Source organism: Coregonus lavaretus (assembly GCF_964263955.1).
Source record: "Coregonus lavaretus genome assembly, chromosome: 20".
Classification (NCBI taxonomy): domain Eukaryota; kingdom Metazoa; phylum Chordata; class Actinopteri; order Salmoniformes; family Salmonidae; genus Coregonus; species Coregonus lavaretus.
This window is the reverse complement of record NC_140007.1, coordinates 2,520,202-2,526,201: the sequence shown is the minus strand read 5'-3', so window position 1 is coordinate 2,526,201 and position 6,000 is coordinate 2,520,202.

The following is a 6,000-nucleotide window of genomic DNA, read 5'->3' as shown; positions in this document are numbered from 1 at the left end:
ACTGGTCCCATCATAGCCCGTATAAAACCTTTTTACAACTGATTAATCACTGTCATATCCTAAAGGGTCCGGAGTTTTCCTGGTTAGGTTACAGATAAGGAACAACTCTGGGCCCCAGGTGGAAAAAATTGCCCCACCGCTCTGGGACCTATTGTGTCACCAGTCTGCTCGCAGTTGTCAGTTATCGTCAGGTATATGCTGCCCTACCAAGCAAAAAGGCAGTAACTGTTCATTGCGTGGAACTGAGAAAAATGGCTTCAACGTTTTTTAACTGTCCAGCCAAATGAATTCTAGGGAGATCATTGGAGATGTAGTGATCTGTTGTCTTACTATGAGTAAATATTTTATTCATGTTGTCCCTGACCTCTGACATGACCTTTGACCCTTGTTTGGCATTATATGTTACAAATTGCAGGGTAATACCAAAGCAAAGAGCAGTATCTGCCATTTTCATTTGTTAGTTTACTATACTTCTCATTTATGCTATTAAGAAAAGAGCAGTGTAATTACTGACAGTGTAACAGAGTTGAAACTGCATCCTCTGTGTGTCTTCCACTGAGATACCAGTTGCATTTACATGGAGATGTAAGTTCTGCGTCAGTCACATTACATACTGTGTTTTACAAGTAGCCCATGTGTTGTTATGAGAAAAAAATGTGAAAAGCAGCACTGCAATTGGTTGAATTACATTAAATGATTACCTATCTTGTAATATATAATGATGTATTGGAACATGATAGAAGTATGACATAGGGTAATACTAATTATAAAAAATTACCATGAGATTGCAAATTAAATTATTTGTATATTATTATTTTTTAATGACACTTACATAGACAATTATGAATAAATAACAGCTTTAAGAATGAATTTTAAACATATTTACATTTTCATATTCATAAGAGGACACAAATTACATTTAGCTACAGTGAGGGAAAAAAGTATTTGATCCCCTGCTGATTTTGTACGTTTGCCCACTGACAAAGATATGATCAGTCTATAATTTTAATGGTAGGTTTATTTGAACAGTGAGAGACAGAATAACAACAAAGAAATTCAGAAAAACGAATGTCAAAAATGTTATTAATTTATTTGCATTTTAATGAGGGAAATAAGTATTTGACCCCTCTGCAAAACATGACTTAGTACTTGGTGGAAAAACCCTTGTTGGCAATCACAGAGATCAGACGTTTCTTGTAGTTGGCCACCAGGTTTGCACACATCTCAGGAGGGATTTTGTCCCACTCCTCTTTGGAGATCTTCTAAAAGTCATTTATGTTTCAAGGCTGACGTTTGGCAACTCGAACCTTCAGCTCCCTCCACAGATTTTCTATGGGAGTAAGGTCTGGAGACTGGCTAGGCCACTCCAGGACCTTAATGTGCTTCTTCTTGAGCCACTCCTTTGTTGCCTTGGCCGTGTGTTTTGGGTCATTGTCATGCTGGAACACCCATCCACGACCCATTTTCAATGCCCTGGCTGAGGGAAGGAGGTTCTCACCAAAGATTTGACGGTACATGGCCCCGTCCATTGTCCCTTTGATGCGGTGAAGTTGTCCTGTCCCCTTAGCAGAAAAACACCCCCAAAGCATAATGTTTCGACCTCCATGTTTGACGGTGGGGATGGTGTTCTTGGGGTCATAGGCAGCATTCCTCCTCCTCCAAACACGGCGAGTTGAGTTGATGCCAAAGAGCTCAATTTTGGTCTCATCTGACCACAACACTTTCACCCAGTTCTCCTCTGAATCATTCAGATGTTCATTGGCAAACTTCAGACGGCCCTGTATATGTGCTTTCTTGAGCAGGGGGAACTTGCGGGCGCTGCAGGATTTCAGTCCTTCACGGCGTAGTGTGTTACCAATTGTTTTCTTGGTGACTATGGTCCCAGCTGCCTTGAGATCATTGACAAGATCCTCCCGTGTAGTTCTGGGCTGATTCCTCACCGTTCTCATGATCATTGCAACTCCACGAGGTGAGATCTTAAATGGAGCCCCAGGCCGAGGGAGATTGACAGTTCTTTTTTGTTTCTTCCATTTGCGAATAATCGCTCCAACTGTTGTCACCTTCTCACCAAGCTGCTTGGCGATGGTCTTGTAGCCCATTCCAGCCTTGTGTAGGTCTACAATCTTGTCCCTGACATCCTTGGAGAGCTTTGGAACCTTTACCAGTTCCACAATGACCATGGTCTCACCTGAGTATTGATTTTCTTACTGATCGTCCCCTCTCCTAAGGTAACACCACTATCCTGGTCGTTGTGGATTGCTTTTCAAAGTCCTGCCGCCTCCTTCCTCTGCCCGGTCTCCCCACAGCCCTACAAACTGCGGAGGCTCTGTTTACTCACGTCTACCAAAGATGTTCAATATATGTTCTTTTAGATTCATAAAGTCACTTTTTGTTGAGTTAAAATCCCACTCTTCAATTATGAGTAGGGCTCACCAGTTCTCTGTTCCAATCTTGTAGGGCTCACCAGTGCTCTGTTCCAATATTGTTTTCCTGTATCTTTCATGTGACTTGTTAGTATGCGCAACCCTTCAAGCTAGCTTGTTTGTTTGTTGGCTTTATTTCCTGTGTTGGCTGGAAATTCTTTATTTCTTCTAGCATAATGAAATCAAGTTACTGATTTGTTTAATTTGTCCCTTTCCATTGTTAGTCAACTTTTCCCAGTTACTATTGCATAATTTTTCATTTTTTTCTATCAAGAAAGTTGAAAATATCACGAGCTCATTCTAGCCATGACTGTTCAGCTAAAATGGAACTTAGAACTCTCTCTCTCATACGGGGTGATTATCAACTGGGTACGGTACCTTCAGCTGTCGGGAGAAGGAGTGAAGCAGGCCCTACTAATGTTACAACATCAGATGAGCTATCGTTAGTAATGTTAGCTCGAGGAACCAATTAGCTCTAGTATTAACTGGTGTACCACTCCTTGCCGTTCCTCAAGCTATAACATTAGTTGCTCACTGGACCCTGGCAATCTGGGTGAAATGTTAACTAGTTAGCTAGCTAACGAACTTAGTAATACAGTGGGGAAAAAAAGTATTTAGTCAGCCACCAATTGTGCAAGTTCTCCCACTTAAAAAGATGAGAGAGGCCTGTAATTTTCATCATAGGTACACGTCAACTATGACAGACAAATTGAGGGGAAAAAATCCAGAAATCACATTGTAGGATTTTTTATGAATTTATTTGCAAATTATGGTGGAAAATAAGTATTTGGTCACCTACAAACAAGCAAGATTTCTGGCTCTCACAGACCTGTAACTTCTTCTTCAAGAGGATCCTCTGTCCTCCGCTCGTTACCTGTATTAATGGCAGCTGTTTGAACTTGTTATCAGTATAAAAGACACCTGTCCACAACCTCAAACAGTCACACTCCAAACTCCACTTTGGCCAAAACCAAAGAGCTGTCAAAGGATACCAGAAAATCAAGAAAATCACATTGTAGGATTTTTAATGAATTTATTTGCAAACTATGGTGGAAAATAAGTATTTGGTCAATAACAAAAGTTCCTCAATACTTTGTTAAATACCCTTTGTTGACAATGACACAGGTCAAACGTTTTCTGTAAGTCTTCACATGTTTTTCACACACTGTTGCTGGTATTTTGGCCCATTCCTCCATGCAGATCTCCTCTAGAGCAGTGATGTTTTGGGGCTGTCACTGGGCAACACGGACTTTCAACTCCCTCCAAAGATTTTCTATGGGGTTGAGATCTGGAGACTGGCTAGGCCACTCCAGGACCTTGAAATGCTTCTTACGAAGCCACGCCTTCGTTGCCCGGGCGGTGTGTTTTGGATCATTGTCATGCTGAAAGACCCAGCCATGTTTCATCTTCAATGCCCTTGCTGATGGAAGGAGGTTTTCACTCAAAATCTCACGATACATGGCCCCACTTCAACGAGTTGAGTTTTTACCAAAAAGTTATATTTTGGTTTCATCTGACCATATGACATTCTCCCAATCCTCTTCTGGATCATCTAAATGCACTCCAGCAAACTTCAGACGGGCCTGGACATGTACTGGCTTAAGCAGGGGGACACGTCCTGCACTGCAGGATTTGAGTCCCTTGCGGCGTAGTGTGTTACTGATGGTAGGCTTTGTTACTTTGGTCCCAGCTCTCTGCAGGTCATTCACTAGGTCCCCCTGTGTGGTTCTGGGATTTTTGCTCACCGATCTTGTGATCATTTTAAACCCCACGGGGTGAGATCTTGCGTGGAACCCCAGATCGAGGGAGATTATCAGTGGTCTTGTATGTCTTCCATTTCCTAATAATTGCTCCCACAGTTGATTTCTTCAAACCAAGCTGCTTACCTATTTCAGATTCAGTCTTCCCAGCCTGGTGCAGGTCTACAATTTTGTTTCTGGTGTCCTTTGACAGCTCTTTGGTCTTGGCCATAGTGGAGTTTGGAGTGTGACTGTTTGAGGTTGTGGACAAGTGTCTTTTATACTGATAACAAGTTCAAACAGGTGCCATTAATACAGGTAACGAGTGGAGGACAGAGGAGCCTCTTAAAGAAGAATTTACAGGTCTGTGAGAGCCAGAAATCTTGCTTGTTTGTAGGTGACCAGATACTTATTTTCAAACATAATTGGCAAATAAATTCATAAAAAATCCTACAATGTGATTTTCTGGAATTTTATTCCTCAATTTGTCTGTCATAGTTGACGTGTACCTGTGATGAAAATTACAGGCCTCTCTCATCTTTTTAAGTGGGAGAACTTGCACAATTGGTGGCTGACTAAATACTTTTTTTCCCCCACTGTATTACTAAGTTTGTTAGCTAGCTAACTAGTTAACATTTCACCCAGATTGCCAGGGTCCAGTGAACAACTAATGTTATTGCTTGAGGAACGGCAAGGAGTGGTATACCAGTTAATACTAGAGCTAATTGGTTCCTCGAGCTAACGTTACTAACGATAGCTCATCTGATGTTGTAACGTTAGTAGGGCCTGCTTCACTCCTTCTCCCGACAGCTGAAGGTACCGTGCCCAGTTGATAATCACCCCTTATGAGAGAGAGAGTTCTAAGTTCCATTTTAGCTGAACAGTCATGGCTAGAATGAGCTTGTGATATTTTCAACTTTCTTGATAGAAAAAAGTGAAAAATAATGCAATAGTAACTGGGAAAAGTTGACTAACAATGGAAAGGGACAAATTAAACAAATCAGTAACTTGATTTCATTATGCTAGAAGAAATAAAGAATTTCCAGCCAACACAGGAAATAAAGCCAACAAACAAACAAGCTAGCTTGAAGGGTTGCGCATACTAACAAGTCACATGAAAGATACTGGAAAACAATATTGGAACAGAGCACTGGTGAGCCCTACAAGATTGGAACAGAGAACTGGTGAGCCCTACTCATAATTGAAGAGTGGGATTTTAACTCAACAAAAAGTGACTTTATAAATCTAAAAGATCATATATTGAACATCTTTGGTAGACGTGAGTAAACAGAGCCTCCGCAGTTTGTAGGGCTGTGGGGAGACCGGGCAGAGGAAGGAGGCGGCAGGACATCGAAAAGCAATCCACAACGACCAGGATAGTGGTGTTACCTTGGGAGAGGGGACGATCAGTAAAAAATCTATACTCAGGTGAGACCATGGTCATTGTGGAACTGGTAAAGGTTATAGCTTACCCGCTGAGAGGTGCCTAGGTGCTTTATTCTGGGTGCACACTGAGCAGGAGGAAACATACACCCACACGTCCTTAGCCAAAGTAGGCCACCAGTACTTCTCGGTCAGGCAGCACATTGTACGACCGATAACTGGACGCCCAGAGGAGGGTGTCGTGTGTGCCCAGTAGATCAGACAATCGAGGATAAGCGCAGGCACGTACTGCAGCCGAGCTGGATACTGCGGTGGAGATGGATCTGTGCGTAATGCCTGCGCTATATCCGCGTCCATCGCCCATACTACCGGCGCCACAATGCATGAGGCCGGGAGTATGGGGTTGTTGTCTCTGGGCCTCTCCTCTGTGTCATACAGCCGAGACAGTGATTCTG